A 12,175-nucleotide genomic window follows, 5' to 3' on the forward strand; every position below is an offset into this window, starting at 1 on the left:
AAAGAGATAATTACTTAAACATGGGCACTTTTCCCTAAATTTCTGATCTTCGAAACATCCTTTTGGAGTTTTAAACAGCAGCAGGTTTCCACTTTTGCGACACTCCTGAGCTATAGCATCCAAAGAATATTATTACCGTACTACCGGTAACTCTGCATAGGAGGTAACGCGACTTCCGTGTCTCTTCAAATACATTCCCTCTACATTTATTCCTGAATCCTGCTGGATGACCTGCCAAAATAGATGAAGGAAGTTATTTGCTGGCATCCTGTCTTGTTCCGGCACTGCAGCAGCGTACCCTTAATGCCAGTAAGAGTCTCGGCCTTGCCCCTGAGGTGAATCTCTCCACACAATTTGCACATAACGTCTTTGGCGGACACTCCTCTGTCACAGAGCCACGACTTTGCTGAAAGTGCTTTAATTACCCTCACTAGCACCGCAATTTAATTGCTGGCCGACTGACGACATATTTGTTCATATTTGGTGCCCTTATCCTTCACGCGGCTGTGTTTGCTTCTCGTCACTCGGCCCACTGATCACGTTACTTCCTGGCTTCTTCTGAGTTTCGGCGGCCTGCTCAATGCTGACACCCGGTTACCAAATACAATATTACATTCTTTATTTCAATCTGCTTTTTCTAATTTCTGGCATGCTATAACTGCTTTCCATTACAACTATGGCTGATAACACACAAAGCGTCACCTATATTAGATAACCTTTAATTCAACTCCTGCATGGAAAAGATTTGAGAGGAGCTCAGCAATATTAGTTCCTCCATTTCCACACTTAATTCCCAATCCTCCAACATTCAGGAAGAAATCAAAGGTTTCAAACGTGAGATAAACATGTTTTCAGGCAGATTGGATGAAGCTGAGGAAAGGATCTCTTTTGTTGAGGATAGGGTGGAAGGCATTGAAAACATGCAGGAAAACATTCTTCATCTAGAACTTGACATCACAGAATTGGAGGACAGAAATCGTAGAGATAACCTATGCTTTTATGTGCTAGCTGAGAAAATAGAAGCAGATGACCCTTACCAAATGGATCCCTTCTGCTTTGGTTATCACTTTTTCAACCCCATTGGAACTGCAACATGCCCATCAAATAGGTCTTTGTTTCTCTGCCAACAATTCTACACCTAGACCCTTCATTGCTGGATTTCCGAGACATCCGCAAGCGTGCCAAACCTTATTAGCTGCCAGCATAAAATATTATTCTTTATCAAGGGCAAATAATCTTCATCTCTTCAGATTTCTCCCAAATTACTCGAGCCAAAAGGGAAAATATTTCTAGATATCAGACCTCTCATGAAGACCTTGGGCATAAGATATGAACTGCTTGAACCAGCGAATATGATAATTAGCATTCTGTATGGCCAGACTAAAGAATTCACAGTACACCACGATCTCTTCAGTTTACTCTAATCTCTTAAATCTACTCTGATGGATACTTCTTCAGATTCAACATCCTGCTCCACCAAGTCAGACCCTCCTCCTGAATTACGTTAATTTAGAAGGTCAAAGAATCAACATACCAAGTTTAACTCTATATGTAGCAGATCTGTTTTATCAATCCCTCAAGATTCTTCTTCTAATTCTATTTGCTCCAGAGACAAACTGAGATTGCCTATTAAAACCACAGAACTAGCTCTTTCTAGCTTACAAACTTGATCACATGTCTACTTTTGCTACACTCTGCTCTCATCTAATCATACTAACAATGCATCTAATGCATATTGTTAACTTAGCTTTGATATTGTAGATTTTTTACTCTTAATTGTTGCCCTATTTGCTTTTTTCCAATAATATTGGACATCATCTTTACCTCCTATTCACTAGCTCTTCTTCACTTTTGCTTCGTTCGTCTATGTGCTATCTCTCATGAAATTCCTTTTTTATTATTGTTCTGTCTCCTAAATTGTTAAATAACAATATTATTAGGCAATGGGAGCTTGAATGGAACTTTCAACCCACTTCAGAAATGTGGTCAGAAATATTGAAACCTCTGTAGCTGCCATTCTTACTCACTAATTTTTTTTATTCTAAACCGAGCATGCCTTACTTCTTTTAGGAATCGCAAAAGTAACCAATAACTCAACCAATAAATGCAGGTCTTGTCATTTAGCTAAAGCTGATTTCTTCCAATTTAATGTATGATTGTAAATTTGTATATGCATTTTGGACAACAATTTGGATATGCCTGCAAAGGATTTTCCATTTTCGAGAACCATTGTCACTTTGTAATCTTGTGATTGGCTCTATTGTTAATCCATATTTACCACAGGTCGAATCACCTGAACTATTTAATTTATTTATTAGTATTATTTTGCACAACATTACTTTGTTTGTTTTATTCGTTTTTATATAGCGCACAACAGCCCGTGAGCATCGTGGCACTTGTTAAAAGACAAGCTTAGTTACAGAAGCATGAAGCAGACATTTGTTACATAATGGGCAGTTTGAGAAGTATATATACAAAGGTTACAATATAGGTATATTACATTTGTGTTTATATTACAATATACATGATAGATATAGAGTCATAGTACCAGTACTAGTTGAGGAGGGTGGTCTTGAGGTTATTGCGGAAGACAGAAATGGAAGTTTCAGCTCTGAGGGTGGCAGGGAGTGAGTTCCATAGTTTTGGTGCAATATAAGAAAAGCCTAGACCTCCAGCTGTAGCTCCCTTGATGGTGGGATGTGTAGTTGGTTGGTGTACTGAGTTCTGGTAGGGCGGGTGGAAGTGGTTCTTGATATGGCTTCAGATAGATAAGTGGCAGCAGTGTTGTTGATGCATCTGTGTGTGATGGTGAGGATATTAAGCATAATGCGGTCTTTGACCTGAAGCCACCGTGCTGTATGTCTGGCGTGGGATATGTGGTCTCTACTAGGGATGCTCATAGCGTCCCTTAGTGCATTGTTTTGAGTGGTTTGCAGTCTGTGAATGTAGGAGATAGTTGCAGTAATCTAGTTTAGCACCTATAGGTGCTCTGGCTATAGCCAGATAGCTGGGAGCGGATAGATAGGGTTTAATGGCATTGAGAAGTTTGGTGCTGAAGGCTGATGAAGAAGTTATGGAGCTGACTTGTTTGTTCATCGATAGATTAGCATAAATGTGGACACCTAGAGAATTAACGGAGGATGATATGGGGATTGTAGAGTTGTCTACGTTGAAGTTGGCTTATTGGGGGCCTAGTTTAGTTATTGTGTTTTTCTGTCCAAGGATGAGAATTTCCGTCTTATGCCCATTAAAACAGAGACAACTCATTACCATCCATGCTTGGATGGTGGCATAGATGTTGTCTAGGGCCGTGGCGTCTTGGTGATAGAGTCCAGATAGTGGTATAAGAACTTGAGTGTCGTCTGCATAGTTGGTATGTGCAACACCCAAGGCGTCAAGTAGGTCAACGAGGGGTTTTGTGAAGAGGTTATAGAGGGTGGGAGCTGTACATGATCCTTGGGGTGTGCTGCAGTTTATAGTGGTGGGATCTGCGTTAGCTATGTTGGAGAAGACCTTCATAAGCTCTTCCTTCAAGGAAGGATGTGATCCAGGATGCTGCTTGTTTAGAGAAATGGGCTGCCTGAGTGAGGTGGCTAGTAAGTGTTTTGTGATCTACCAGATCAAAGGCTGCTGACAAATCGAGAAGGAGAAGTTTGGCAGGTTTACCTTTGTCCATGATCTGTGAGATTTGATTTTTTAGATCTAGCAGAGCGGATTCTGTTCCATGCCAGGCACGGAAACCAGATTGCCTTTTGCCCAGTATGGAATTGGCTTCTATGTATGATTGGATCTGGTAATGCGCTGCCTTGTTCCGGATTTTCAGAAGGAACGGAACTGTCGTTATCGGTCTGTAGTTGTTGGGTTGCGCTGGGTCAAGTGTGGGCTTTTTTAGAAGGGGACACACCCAAGCTTCTTCGAGGTTGTTTGGTACAGTTTCTGTTTTGAAAGATGCGTTAATGAAAGCAGTAATCAATGGTGCTAAGGCGCTTTCCTTGATAATATCTGGGGGCGGGGGGGAGATGTCTGCTTTGCAGAGATGTCTCTGAAAGGGAATTGGGCGTGATTGAGGTTGCTACTCTTATCTTGAGTTGGATGGTTAGCTTTTTGGTTTGGGAGGGCTTTGCAGTGGTTGTGAATTTTATTTTGGAGGAGCTTTATTTTGTTGAGTTTACTTCTAATTGGAAGCATACTTCCAATGTATCATATAATACTAAGTGGAACTTCATATGTCCTATCCACCATATTCATAAATTGTATGCTTTTTCTGTTTGCACAAATGTAACAAAAAATGTTATATTTTTATCAAATACCTTAATACTGAGTAAGGAGAATTAATTTTGCCGCACCAATATCACTGTATTTAGATATAATTTGCTATTTTCTCTACCTTTCTTATTGTATTCTGTCTAATTTGTCTCCCCTGTACGTCTCATTCTCAATTCTAGAAATAACTTCTTTACGTTCTACATATTAAACCTGTTCAGTCAATTCTAAATTGTTTAATGTTGTATGAAAGTATAAAATTATTAATTTCGTCTCATTTTTTCTGTAAATTAATGTCTAATAATAATAATTAAAAAAAACAATTCAATATATCAATTCATCAGCAACAAAAAATTATTCATATAGCAATTTATAAAACTCTAGCGATATAGTAGCTAAAAGGAGTGAAACCCGCCTCCCTGATAATATCCGGGACCAAAAAACTTGATAGGGTACACAAACTGGCACCTACATAATTTACGAACCCACTAAAGGAGTTTTCTCAGGGTTTTTAAATTGGGCCAATTAATGACTAGATGTTCTGAAGACTCTACCAAATCTGGATTTTCAAAAAATTGACAAAAGCAATCGTTCCTTGCGTGATTAAGCCTGTCTCCCAGCACTTCCATTGTTAATGAGTTTCAACCATACACATATATTTTGCTATTTTTGATTAGGAAATCTAGTGAGGTATACATTAATTGTATTACATTTCTTCTCTTGCCATGATAAAAAAAAGAGCATAGTTTTGTATATTCTTTTGTTTTACTTCAATCGCTGTTCCATAACTAACATTTTACAACCCAGGGAGAGTTGATCAAGTGTTCCAATATCATTTTCGAAATAGACAGGAAGTTCGTAAAGTTAGCAGCCCAATTTTTTAATTTGACACATTTTTCATTAATTAGCAGATATTTTAACTCCTCGAATAAGGATTACTTTGGGGATACAATACTTTATCTCAGCAGAGAAGGTTTCTTCCACTGAGCCATAACAAGTAAGGATAACGCACCCAGTTTGAATCTTCTAACGGGCATAGGAACACACTTGGGAAGGGATGGCATGTTTCTCCAAACCAATCATTAAATTTTTTGTCAGATACAGCCTTTAACCAAGTACACAAGTTCAGCATCATATATAAAGCATTTGACTATATTCGCTTTGTAGTAGTTGAGAGTGGGAATAGAGGAAAACCATATTGTAAATGGACTTTCCTTGACTGTTCAGCAAATGTTCTACAACAGTATCTAAGATTCATGACAGTTTGGCCTACACTTGGTTTCCTATACAAGACAAAACCCAGGCACAACAGCTCACCAACCACCTTAATGTTCTCATTCTTCAAATACCAGTTGAATGTGGACCTTTTCCTATTCTTGAAGAATATGATCTTAGATTTACTTGAATTCATCTCCAGGTCAGCACAGATGAACATTTCCTAGAGATGGAGGATACATGTTGATTTTACTATTGTGAGCACCGAAGTCAGAAATAAATGGATTGAAGAGGGCCAGCAGCTGGACACACCCCTGGTGCAGGCCTCTAAATGTTTCCACTGGGTTTGACATAGTACCACGCCCATCCAATCTAATTCTGATATTTGTTTGGATGTGTAAATGGACTAGTAGGTTTAAAATATCATGTTAAAGACCCCAATCTCGCAGTTTTAAGCCTAACATATCCCTATTTACCTCATCAAAAGTTCAGTGGATGCTATGAAAACATCTGGTTGTGTTCGCTAGCTTTATTGTAATAGCAGTGATAGTAGGAAATCGTTCAATTGAGTGTCGACTCCCATGGGGAAGCCCGATTGCCATCGGTCCATATGCCAAATACTTGGGACCCATTCATCAAATTTCTTCAAAAGAGCACTGAAGATTTTCCTGTTGGTCTCAAGTAAAGCTATTGGTCTGAAATTGTCAGGATTTCATCTCTTCCCCTTCTTGGAAATTGGTATTAAATTATAGGTTTTCCAAGATATTGGAATCTTGCCCCTTGACAGTATAAGGCATACAAAATTGGAGTCCAATGTTGGGGCTGGTTCTTAAAGATTAGATTAGAAACCCCATCAGTGCCAGCCAATGACGAAGATTTGGACTTCAATTTGCACACAGTGATATCATCGATATAAAACTCAAGAACCCAGCTCCCTCCCTTTGGCAAAAGAGGGCAAACTTGATAAGCAGCAACACCGGCCATAGAGAGAAGAGAAATAGTCTAACCAGGTTTATCCGGAGATTGAATTCATTTTTAACTCGGACTCATATCCAAGGTTACTATTTACAATTTTCCAAAAACAAGGAGTCTGTTTGGACTCCAACCCATTGGAGTAACCTACTGAATACATTAATGGATGTGGGGATCTTTACACTTTTAAGTTGTTTTTTACCGACTGCTTGCTGACTTTGTTTTCAGTGTGTTGGGTACATCTAGGGAAAACATCAACAGACTGCACATTCTACCTTAACTCTTTATTTTTGATATATAGCTAGTTGGTGCACACCTGTGCATCTTATGTTAGTGTACCTTTGAGGGACAGGTTAGTCCTTATAACACCACCATCCTTTGCCAGACACGAGTATGGTCACAACAAGTAATAATTCAGTTTAATAGGGATGTTCTATGAGCAATAACCTTGTAGTCCCAGCTAGGACCTTCCTTGGAGGGATGATGCCATTCTTTATTAGGGCTTCTCCATTGGGAAGAAACTTTGCTGTGATTGTGATAGAGGGTGCAGTCATTTGTCACAGTAGTAATTATTACTTTTTATTTCTTTTATTTGAATTTTATATTTATTTATATGCCCGCAGTTCAGTTCGTTGAGAAATCAAAACATTTTGAAATGTGTACAAGAAACATTGTTTTACCAATCAATTTTGGCATTTTATTTTAATTTCAAAGAAAATTGCACTATTTATTGCCGTTTTAAACTTTTTAAATATTGTTCTTAAATTATGCTATGAATATTAAGGATGTTGTGGATTTTGTAATTGTTGTTTTATGTTGTTTGCAAAAGGTTCATATTAAGCCATACTGCAATTTAAAAAAAAAAAGAATATTTGCTGTGATCGTGATGGCGGGTGCAGCCCTTTGTCAGAGTAGTAATTCTGTTCAATTAAGACCTACTGTGGGCAGGAACACCCATGAAAAACTAAGTACAACTAACACCAATCATGACTGTGCTTAGAAGAACTGTTCTGGAATGGAGAGTGTAGAGTAACCCCTCAATGCTCACACCAGAAAGAATGCAACCCACTAGGGAAAAAGCTCAGCGTACCTCTTGCAAGGAGAACAAGGTTTTAGTTCCACAAAAATAGATGTGCCAGGAACATATTCTGCTGCCACAGAATGTTCTGGCAAAATCAGTATGAGCAACACTTTATGAAGGAACACAGCGACATGAGTGACACAAGTTACATTATGTACAAATCCAAATGGCTGGTTGAAAGACCCTATAAATATAGGGTCTTTCAACCAGCTTCCTAAGTGATGCTAGGCTATTGGTCCCAGCCACTTCACTCCAACTTCTTGCACGTGGGTTCCTCCTTGTGCGTCATCGGACATGAAGCTACAATTGGTCATTATGCAAAGAAAAACAATACATGCTCTATCACTAACCTAACGTGCACCTGCTACTGTAGACAAGGACTAAGTTTATACTTTGAGGTCCTTTCATCTAACAGACTACAGCTCGATTCCAGACACGTCATGCCTGTCCAAAGCTCCCTACCCTCAGTTTAGATTTGTTGTTTCGCCCCTCCTGACACCTCGCAGCACAATTCACGTGATCTATGGAGAAGGCAACTTGGTCTCTGCTTTCTGGTGTTTTCTGATTGATTGGGGGGGTCTAACAGATGTATGGTCTGTGATCTGAGACTGACTGGTACCTTGGAATGCTGTGGGTCTTGGGATGGGGGCATCTGGGCGCTATTACTTAGAGCTGGGACAGGGAAGGTCAGAGGCTCGTGCCCTCCTTCTCGTGGGATTGCTTTTCGCAGAGACCTCTCAACCCTCTCGTGGCCTTGCTACTGTCTAAGATGGCATTTGATTCCCCATTTACTCTAGAGCCGAAGCAGGCACCATCCTCCCAGCACTATAGCCCCTGTCAACGCCCCCCTCTCCCATGTACTCGCCTTGAGACCCTACTACAGGCTTCCAAGCCTCTGCCTCATCCGAAAGAGCTTGGCGGGCTGGGTCGACCTTCCCTCCTTTCCAACAAGAGTCCATGCTGTGACTGAACATGGCAACATATCACAGGGAGTTAAGTGCTCTCACAATGCATCTCTTTTCCACCTGCATGACAGCGGTTCGAATGTTCATACGGTAGACGCAGCCATTCACCCTTGCAGTTGAATAAATTGAGTACCTTTGAATTTTGTCACAATGGTGCCTAGAAGCAGAAGGATTCTGGCAAGAAGCATGATGGAAAAAAGTGGATACTATTTTTATTTTCTAAAAGTTGCAAGGGCAACCTTGCTTGCAGGTCGTCTACAACACCTCTTGGGTGATGTATCCGTGCTGTGAATTTAGGTGCTACAGCCCTCTCCAGGAATTTTAAAATCACTCTCTGTTAGGGAAGGCGCCTGCACCCTTAAGAGCTAAGGGGCAAGGTTGTAGGAGGAGGAGCCTCTGGGAGGAAGAGGCGGCAGTTATGATAAGGTAAATGTTGAAAGCTAGATGGTGTTGTGTGTCCTCCATTCCTACCCCACAGGCCTAAAGATATAACAACTGCCAAACCGGGGATAACTGAGAACGTGCCAGAGGTTACCGACTCGTCAGCAGCTGTCCTTCTCGGTGTGCCATGAGCAGCCGTCCTTCTGTGGGCTGCACAGAGACCCGCCTGCCGAAATCCTGTTGTCCTTCTGGGCATCTGGCCCATCCTTGCCGTCCCACAGAGGCTGGTATCCTTTGAGGCATGTATTGCAGGTGAGAGAGCCGACATTTACCCCCCCACCCCCACCCCCTCGAGCAGCCAGCTCGTCCTTCTCTAGCACAGGATCTACATCAACGCAAAGAGCTGCCCGACATGCCCACAGCCCGCCTCGCAACAGACAGAAGGTCCATCTCCATCGGGCACGACTCGCCGCCCGCCTCACACCACACGGGAGGCCCGGCACTGGTGAGTGCCTAGAAAAAGAAAGTTACATAAAGAGGTGGACGACTTCAAAATCTAGAGTGGCAAAAAGGAAATCAATAAAGGAAAGGAGAGCATGGCCAGACTTAAAGCTCACAGAGCACTGGCACCAGCAAAGGTGAACACAGCCCCTACAAGCAGCATGGGGGTACAGGCAAAGAAGCACCCCACACCAAGAGGCCAGTCCTACCGCCACTAACCAGTGGACTCACGGTCACAGTTCACAAAGTGGGTGACCAGTGGGAGCCCCCCAGGCCAACTGGCCACACACTGCCTGGGACAGCATAAGCAGGAAATAGCCCAGCTCTGTGAGACAAGGAGCCCTTCAAACCGACCAGTATGGTGGACCCAGCAGGAGAATAGGGAGCAGCACAGCAGAGCACCAGCAACATGGCATGCCTAAGGAAGCCATGCCCATTCAGCCTCCAGCCACAGCTGGACAGATGTCCCAGATGGACCGTGTGGGTCAAGGATTTCGTCGGCTACATCAAAGCCTCAGATGAAGAGAAGTTGCCAGTACTCAAGGACATCTTCACAAACCTGGCGGGGATGGAAATCAATAGCATTATTAAATCCATGCCAGTGGAAGACGGGGCCACCTACGACACCCTTGTGACTGCCCTAGACAAGAAACTAGTAATACAGCCAAACAGGGACTATGGCGGGATGTGTTCAATCAATGGCAACAGGCATCCCATGAAACAGTGGAGGAATGCATCAATTGCCTTTCCCAAAAATTGGTCCACTTCCAATTCTCAGCCTTTTTGGACGGTGAAGCGACCAGACTCCACATCATCAAAGGATGCAAGTTGTCTGTACTGCGAAAACAGCTCCTGTAGAAGCCCCTGACGATCGATGAAGTCATCGAAACGGCAAGAGTCCATGAGAGGGTGGAGATTCCAGCATCCGCCATGGAGACTCCCAAAAAAAAGACAGAAAAAGACAACTCTGTGGCAGCCATCACAGGCATCATGAACCCTTATGGTCCTTTTAATTGAGGTAACAAATCGTATGATGGATGGGTTGCAGAATAACTCTTATACCAAATGATAAGACTGATGCAGGAAGTTGGCAAAGAATGTCTCAATAGACTGTTTTATTTTCAATTGTCTAAAAGAGGGAGTTAAAGCGGACATCAATGGACGTCGCACATGTTCGCTCAGCAAATTTCATACAAAACACTTCTTTTATACCAAAAACTCGTCTTTGTGATGTCATACAAACTAAGAAAACCTACGTGGGATTGTTGTTGGCTTAAGGGGAACATCATAGTACTTTCTTTAAAGGGTTGGATTGTGATTGGGCCTCTACAGTCAGGTGGACAACTTATGCCCACCCCTAGTGCAAGTCATTTTCATCATTTATTTAGGTGTACAGTATATCATTGGCTCTCAAACTAGAAGGCCCTCCTACAATTGGTTGGCACGTGTGTACCTGTCACAACAATGCGGCCATGGAAGCTATGGGCAAGATGGAGGCGCTATTAGGACTCTACCGCTTATCTGTTAGCGGTCTAGCCTTTTTTTGCTACGGGCATATAGGGAAGCCACGCCCCCCACGAGTCGCGTTGCAACTCGCTTTGCTGACTTTCGTTTTGATCCGTACCAGTGCCTTCCTTGGATTCCTCCCGTTTTCAGCATTTCCCCTTGCTGCTTATATTTACGCTGCTGCCCTTTCCTTCTCGCCTGTTTGCGGTTCGCTTCCATTGCCTTCCTTACATATCATCTTTGTTTACGTGTTATTTCCGGCTTTGTCTAGTGCTGCTTCTATTATCGGCTTCGAGCTGCCGCAGACCTGCCTTCCCTGGCGGCGGGGTTCCGACTTGTCGGCTCCCACCCGCTCGGGGAAACGTTCACAACATTTCCATTCTCTCGCTCTCTCACCCTCTCGCACTCAAACTCATTCGCCCTCTCTCTCATTCTCTCTCATTCAGACTCACTCGCGCTCTCTCACTCTCTCTCACTCAGACTCACTCGCGCTCTCTCACTCTCTCTCTCTCATTCTCTCTTGTGCTCTCCCTCGTTCTGACTTCTCGTTCTCTCTGATCTTACCTGTTTCTCCGGGAGTACTTTTTCCATGCTTACTCTTCCTGGCCAGCTTCCGTGTGTATTGCGGAGGTCCTCTACAGCGACTCTTCCTTACCTCTCCTTCCTGGGCTCCTTCCTCCAGAAAGCTCCGCTAGCCTTTCGAGATACAACAAAGATCATAGTAGAAAGTCCTTACCTGCCTCTGGACCTTCAACCGGCCATCGTCATCTGCAGCTACACAGGGTTTTTTCTGCCAATCAGGCTTTTTCCCTGTTTGAAGGAGCGGGCTCCCCAGGGTTCACTTGACTGTTTGTTCTATTAACGGTCAAAGTGGCCTCGGGAGGAGACAGTCCCTATCTCTTTGAACGTAAGAAGGGTAAAGGATCTCTAAAGAAGGAAGAAGAAGAAGAGAAACCTCCAAAGGATCGGAGAAGGAGGCAGAAGGTACTCAGCCACAGTAAAGACCCAGGTGAGGAGATCCCTGGGAAAGGAGCCTTGGGCAGTGACAGTACCCTTCTGGAATATTCAACTCGCTATAGCAGCACGTGAACTGGTATTCCAGGTGTCAGTGGGTTGGACTTGACCATATCTCCCCACCCAATTAGCCCAGTATCTATCAACACTCCTGCCTTCTACCATGCAATTTGCCTTTGAACCCGCCCTTGAAGTAGCTTCCCTTCTCTGAGAATATACTGAAGTCTGAGCACATGCTTATCAAGGTTCTAGTCTGCTTGCCCACTTCTATTTCCAT

The 12,175-nt window shown here is 42.8% G+C and overlaps 1 protein-coding gene across 1 annotated transcript in view; it reads left to right on the forward strand.

Moving 5' to 3' along the window:
• Positions 1 to 12,175, forward strand: part of NGEF (neuronal guanine nucleotide exchange factor) — a 1,047,721-nt gene that overhangs the window by 299,420 nt on the left and 736,126 nt on the right. The gene's annotated exons all lie outside the window — the stretch shown is intronic.

Source organism: Ambystoma mexicanum, chromosome 10 (assembly GCF_040938575.1).
Source record: "Ambystoma mexicanum isolate Mex_15411 chromosome 10, UKY_AmexF1_1, whole genome shotgun sequence".
Classification (NCBI taxonomy): domain Eukaryota; kingdom Metazoa; phylum Chordata; class Amphibia; order Caudata; family Ambystomatidae; genus Ambystoma; species Ambystoma mexicanum.